The sequence below is a fragment of the Elephantulus edwardii genome, unplaced genomic scaffold, assembly GCF_000299155.1.
Source record: "Elephantulus edwardii isolate Elephantulus edwardi_28Jun2011 unplaced genomic scaffold, EleEdw1.0 scaffold00125, whole genome shotgun sequence".
Classification (NCBI taxonomy): Eukaryota; Metazoa; Chordata; class Mammalia; order Macroscelidea; family Macroscelididae; genus Elephantulus; species Elephantulus edwardii.
In genome coordinates, this window is record NW_006399875.1 from 7272000 (window position 1) to 7279776 (window position 7777).

Genomic DNA, 7777 nt, shown 5'->3' on the forward strand with positions numbered 1-7777 from the left:
CCAACACACTTGCCTCTATGACTCCAGTCATGGGGTCAATCCATCTAATCCAGGGTCTTCTTCTCCTGCATTGTCCCTCCACAAGCATGTTGTCCTTCTCCAAGGACTAGTCCCTCTTGGCAATATGCCCAAAGTATGTGAGAAAGAGCTTCAAAATCCTTGCCTCCAGAGAGCAAATTGGCTTCACCCTCTCCAGAGCAGAGCTGTTGGTTCTCTTGGCTGTTCATAGTATGCTCAATGCTCTTCTCCAGCACTATAACACAGAGGCATCAATTCTTCTTTCATCATCCTTAGTCATCTAGGTCTCTAAAGCATTCAAGTAACTGTGAACACCACAGCCTGGACTAAGGCACACCTTAGTCTCCATACTGATATCTTTGCACTTCAGCACTCTGGAGAGGTCCCTGACAGCAAATTTTCCTCATCCAATTTGTCTTTTGATCTCCTGGCTGCGAGTTCCAAGAGTGTCAATCATGCTACCGGGCAAGCTGAAATTATTAACAATCTCAAATTCTTCTTCATCTACTGTGGTGCTTCCAATTGGTCCAGTGGTGAGAATCTTTGATGTTGAGCTTCAATCCGAATTGAAGACTGCAGTCTGACTTTCTGCAGCAGACTTTTCATTATGTTCTCAATTTCAGCAAGCATGACAGCGTCATCTGCATAACGTAGGCTATTGATGAATTTTCCTCCTATCCTGATGTTAACATTCTTCCTCATAAAGACCAGCCTCCCGAATGATCTGTTCCATATGTAGATGGAAAAGGTATAAAGACAGGATGCATCCCAGATGTGCTCCTTTCCTGATTTTGAACCACGCAGTGTTTTCTTGCTCTCTCCCAATAACTGACTCCTGGTCAAACTATAAAAAAGCCTTTCCAATGTGCATGCATTTTTATGAGCTAAATTGTTGAATATTCAACATCATGATAAGTAGAGAAAGAAATTGAATTTGACAAGGATTCCCTTTTACTTGTATTCATAATCAAGATTTGTGGAAGCAGAAGTCAAGGGATCAAATGACATATTGTACTATGAAAAATCTGCCACCAAGGGCCTCTTTAAAGTGTTAAAGAGCCCAAATGTCACTTTAAAAAGTGTGCCTGACCCAAGATGTAGTTATTTTCAACTGCTGAAGGTGGCTTTCCAAGTATCATGTCTCTCTCCAAGGAAGAGACCCTCCTAGTAACAGGACCAAAGAATATGAGTTGAAGCCTTGTCATTCTTGCCTCCAAAGATCACTCTGATGCACTCTCTCAAAGTTATATTTACTTGCTCTTTTGACATTCCATGGGACGTTCAATACTCTTCTCTACCACCACAGCTCAAAGGCATTAATTCTTCTTCTGTCATCCTTATTCATTGTCTAGCTCTCAGATGCATAGCCGGTAATTGGAAAGACCATGGCCTGAGTCAGAATCACCTTAGTCCTCAAACTGACACCATTATTCCTCAATTATTTAGAGAAATCCCTAACAGCAGACTTTCCCAGTGCAATGTTGTTGTTGTTGTTGTTATGTGCCGTCGAGTCGTTTGTGAATCATAGCGACCCTATGTACAACAGCCCTAAACCCTGCTCTATCCTGTGCCAATTGCATTGCCTCTGACACACCCATTCCGATTACCCCAGTCACTGAATTAATCCATCTCATAGAGAGTCTTCCCCTCTTGCGCCGTCCTTCCACCCTCCCAAGCACGATGTCCCTCTCCAAGGACCTGTCCCTCCTTGCAACATACCCAAAGTATGTCAGATGAAGCCCCAGAATCATTGCCTCCAAGGAGTAGCTTGGTTTAACCCTCTCCAGGATGAATCTGTTTGTTTTCTTGGCAGTCCATAGTACATTCAATACTCTTCTCCAGCACCACAGCTCAAAGGCATCAATTCTCCTTCTGTCCTCCCTAGTCATTGTCCAACTCTCTGATGCATAACAAGTGATTACAAAGACCATGGCCTGTATCAAGTGCACCTTAGTCTCCAGAGAGACACCGTTGCTCTTGAGTATTTTGGAGAGGTCCCTAACTGCAGACTTTCCCATCGCGATACGTTTTTTTATTTCCTGGCTACTGGTGCCAAGAGTGTTGACCGTGGAGTCGAGCAAACTGAAGCTGTGAACAATCTCAATCTCTTTGCCATCCATCCTGATGCTACCAATTGGTCCAGAGGTGAGAATCTTTGTCTTCTTGACATTGAGCCTCAGTCCATATGGAAGGCTGCAGTCCTTGACCCTCTGCAGCAAGTGCATGAGGTCCTCCTCGATTTCAGCAAGCAAGGTTGTGCCATCCGCATAACACAGATTGTTAATAGATCTTCCACCAATCCTGATACGTGTCCTTAATTCCTGATTGCTGGTACCAAGAGTGCTGATTGTGGATCCAAGGAAGATGAAGTTGTTGATAGCTTTAATATCTTCTCCATCCATCATGATGTTGCCTTTCTGTTCAGTAGCAAGAATCTTTGTTTTCTTGACATTGAGATGCAATCTGTAGTGAAAGCTACATTCCTTGATCTTCTGCAACAAGTGCTTCAAATCCTCTTCACTTTCAGCAAGCAAGGTTGTGCCATCTGTGTAATACAGGTTATTGATTAGTCTCTCTCTGATCCTGAGTACACATTCTTCTTCATAGACTCCAATTTCTCAAATAATTTGCTCAACATACAGATTCAATAGGTATGGAGGGAGAATACAACCCTGATGCACTCACTTCTTAATTTAAAACCCTGTAAGGTTCCCTTGGTCTGTTTCCGTAACAGTCTCATGGTCTAGGCATAGGTTTCAGATGAACACAAATAAGTGCTCTCGGATTTCCGTTCTTCTCTGTGTTAGCCACAACTTTTTAGTATCCACATAGTCAAAAGCCTTTACATAGTCAATAAAGCACAAACAGACATTCTTCTCATTTTCTTTACTTTCAGCCAAGATCTATCCGATAACAGCAATGATATTCTTTGTGCCACAACCTCTTCTAAATTCTACTTGAATTTCTGGTAATTCCCTATCTATGTATTGTTTTTGAATAATCTTTAGCAGTATTTTGCTTGCAAGTGATATTAATGACGTCGTTTGATAATTTCCACACTCTGTTGGATCACTTTCCTTTGGAATGGGAACAAATATGGACCTCTTTCAATCCATTTGCCAGCTTTCCTTCAAATTTCCTGGCATAAACTGGTGAGTGCACCCAAGGCTGCATCTGCTAATTGGAACAAGTTGAATGATATGCCAATGATTCCTGGGGCCTCCTTCTTATCAGTGTCTTCAATGCAGCTTCTACTTCCTCCTTCATTATCATTGGCTCCTGCTCACATGGTACTTTCCTAAACTTTGCCAATGTCAGTCAGTTTTTGTTGGTACAGAGATTCTGTGTATTCCCTCTATCTTCATCTGATGCCCAGTTGTATGGATGGGACGTTCTTACATATTACTCTAAGGCCAAAGTTTATGAAGAGAAAATAATGACTGGCTCTTAGAGCATTTTAAGAGTGAAACAGTAAGTCAGATAAGAAACTCTGTACCACTGAGTTCCCAAATGTAAGCAATGTGTGAAAAAAACTTTACTGTTGTTGAGTTTCCTCTGACTCACAGCAATCCCATAGGACAGAGAAAAGTATCTCATCAGATTTGCAGAGGTTGTAAATCTTTGCAGGAGGAGCGACTGCCTCATCTTCTCTACCTGAGTAGCTGAGTGGATTCAAACCACCAATGTTTCACTTAGTAACCGAACACTGAACCCACTGTACCATGAAGGTTCCTCAGTATGTGTGCACCATATGTAAAACTATGTTGATCCTCCTGAATTGACTTTAACTATTTTTATTATAAAGCTATTTAAATATCAACATGAAATGAAGTGTACATTACTCAGGGTTATAGCACAGTGTGCTTATAAATTATATATGAACTACACTATGAAACCATCACATTCAAATTAAATTGTATCTGATGGGTGATGTTTTTCTGAAACCAAGTTGCTTATGGTAGATATAAAAGTGGAAAATTGATCTCATATTTTTCAAAGCTCCTTCTTGTCAGTTTGTCTTAGGACATTCTCCAGGACAATCCATTACAAAAGTGACTGTTGTTATTGAGAGTTGCCCGTGGAGCACTTAAAATCATAGACGTTAAAGCCATACACTTTGCAGTTGTTGGGCTATGAAAAAGTTATTTCACTTAAGAGTTCCTTCAGTGTCCTCACTGTTAAAATGAAGATGAAGCAGTAGGACTTCACATAAATGATATCTGAACAGTGCTTAGAAGATTGTCTGGTGCATAGTTTAAAGTAAATGATTAAATGGTGTTAGTATTTTTCAAGCTGGGAGAACCGAAGAGAAAATTCAGGCTTTGAGTTGCAAAATGGAAGATTTATATGGATAAAATATTTCACAATAGAAAAAGTATCAAGAGACCCTTTAAGAAGCATTACTCACCATCGCAAGAACATGGAAAGAGCCCAGATGTCCAACCACAAATGAATGAATTGAGAAATTATGGTACATTCACACAATGGAATACAACGCAGCACACAGGAACAGTTCTTTTTGTAAATTATTACCTAACTTGGGAGGGACTGGAGAGCATTTTGCTGAGTGAACTAACTCAGCCCCACAAGGATAAATAATGTATAAAACCATTATTGTAGAATGAGTATAAAGATCCAAGAGGGGTGGGCGAGGCTGGAAGCAGAGGGATGTGTGTGTGCAGGGAGAAGAGGGGATTAATCATTGGGTTGTACAGTTTGATGAGTGGGAGGGTGAGGGAATTTTAAGGAATTTGTATTTGGATTTTGTAAATAAACTAGTAGAAAATTTAAAAAAGAAACACAGTCACTTAATAAAAAATAAGGGGGCTTTGATGGTAGAGTCTCTGATAACCCAGAGATGGTGCTTCCCTGGTGGTTCAAATTCACCAGGAGAGACAGATGGAGAATCTCCTCCCATGCAGGCCGCAGCCTCTCAGGACCTGCTGGCGTGTCAGCTATGAATTGGTTCTGACTTGGCAACAATGAGGATGAGTTTTTAATTTTGTCTCCTCCCTTGGGATTTACTAACTCTGAAAGCCGTCTAGACCATCAGTAATGGGTTGGTTCTTACTCAGCAGCACACAACAGGAGCCACCACGTCAAGTGGTATCATATGAATAAGAAACAGAGGTTCTGAAACAGGAAACCCAAGTTCCATTGAAGGTATTGACCATGAACTAGGCTCCAGAAATTGGTGGTGTACCAATTGAGATATTTCAACAAATAGATGCAACAAGGAGACACTCAGTAATCTATACCAAGAAATTTGGAAGACCTGACCAACTTATTAGACGAGACCTTTCTATATTTGTGCCCGTTTCAAAGAAAGATAATGCAACAGAATGCAGATATTGTGATTAATAGCACATGGAAGTAAAATTTTGCTGAAAAGAACTTAAAATGTTTTAGCAGTACACCAACAATTGTTGTTGTTGTTAGGTGCCATCGAGTCAAGTATGACTCATAGAGACCCTGTGAACAAAAGGTCTGAACCTAGTCCTGTCCTGCACCATCCTCACACTTCCTGACATACAAGAGCCCATTGCAGCAGTTATCTTGTCAACCCATCTAGTTGAGGGCCTTCCTCTCCTTAATTGACCCTCTGCCCTTCCTAACATCATGTCCTTCTCCAAGGAATAGCACCTTTTAGAAATATGTCCAAAGTATGGTAGGCGAAGTCTCATCATTCTTGCTGCCAAAGAGCACTCTGGCCGCACTCACTCTAAGACATATCTATTAGGTTTTTTGGCCGTCCATGAAATGTTCAGCGCTCTTCTCCAACACCATAACTCAAAGGCATCAATTCTTGTTCTGTCATCCTTATTCATTGCCCAGGTCTTAAATGCATACCTGGTAATTAGAAAGACAATGGCCTGGATGAGATGCACTTAAGTCTCTAAACTGACATCATTACTCCTCAATAATTTGGAAAGGCCCCTAACTGCAGATTTTCCCAATGGGTCTCCTTATTTCCTGACTGCTGGTACCAAGGGTATTATTTGTTGATCCAAGCATGATAAAGCTGTTGACAGTTTCAATCTCCTCTCCATGCATCATAACATTGCCTACTGATCCAGTGGTTAGAATCTCTGTTTTCTTGATATTGAGACACAATCCGTACTGAATGCTGCATTCCTTGATCTCTGCAACAAGTGCTTCAAAGCCTCCTCATTTTCGGCAAGCAAGGTTGTGTCATCTGCATAATTCAGGTTATTGATGAGTCTCCCTCCAATCCTGATGCCACACTCCTCTTCATAGAGTCCAGCTTCTTGGATAATTTGCTTAGCATATAGATTGAATAAGTCTGAAGACAGAATACATCCCTGATGCACCCCTTTCCCAATTCCAAATCATGCAATGTGACCCTGCCCTGTTCGCACAACAGCCCCCTGCTCCAGGTATAGGTTCCTCATGAGCACGATCAAGTGCTCTGGGATTCTCATTCTTCTCAATGTCAGCCACAACTTGTCATGATCCACACAAACACCTTTGCATAGACAGTAAAGCACAAATAGACATTCTTCTGGTATTTTACTTTCAGTTAGGATCCATCTGACATCAGAATGATGTCCTTGGTGCCATGGTCTCTTCTAAATCCTGCTTGAACTTCTGATAATTCCCTATCTATGTACTGTTCCACCCATATTTTAATGACCTTCAGCAGTATTTTGCTAGCATGTGATATCAACAATATTGTTTGATAATTTCCACATTCAGTGAGAAAACTGGACTCCAACAATTTACTCTCAGAAAATCCAACCAGATTCAGAAAAGAGCATGGAAGAAGAGATATCATTACTAAATCCAGCTGGATCTTACCTGAAAGCAGAATGCAGTGTCAGATAAAAACAATTGTTAGGAAAGTATGTTTGTTGAAGTAGTTTATTGTTGTTGTTGTTATTAGGTGTCATAAAATCGAAGTGGAGAATCAACAGTCTCTTTAACAAATAGTGCTGGCAAAATTGGAAAACAATCTGCGGAAAACTGAAGCACGATTTCCTCACACCATACACTAAAACTGACTCAAAGTGGATCAGGGACCTAGGAGTAAAACAAAAGACTGTGTAGTTCATCAGGAAAAACAACTAGAAACAACTCTAGAAGCCTCAATCTATGACATGGATAGACTTCGAAGCATAATGAAAACCCTACAACCAGGAGAGGATAAAATAGATGAATGTTGCTGTAGTTGTTATGCTATTGAATCACCTGAAATTCATAGCGACCCTATGTACAACAGCTCTGAAACCTGCTTTATTTTGAGCCAATTTCATTGTCTCTAATACACCTGCCGCCATTATTCCAGTCATTGAGTCTATTCTTCTCATCCAGCATCTTCCTCTCTTGTGCTGTCCCTCCACCTATCTAAGAACCATGTCCCGCTAAAGGACTGGTCCCTCCTTACAACATGCTCAAAGTATGTCAGATGGAACTTCAAAATCCTTGTCTCCAAGGAGCAGTCTGGTTTCACCCTCTTTAGTACAGACCTATTTGTTCTTAGTGGTCCTTGGTGTATTCATTACTCTTCTACAGCACCACAACTCAAAGGCAATAATTTTTTTCCCCTATCATATATATATACTTGGACCAAGAGACAGTTGTCAGAACAGAGCAAGGAGACAATACATGGTTCAAAATCAAGAAGGGGGTTTGTCAGGGATGTATTCTGTCTCCATACCTTTTCAATCTGTATGCAGAACAGATCATCCAAGCCGCTGGGATATACAAAGAGGAATGTGGCATCAGGATTGGTGGAAGA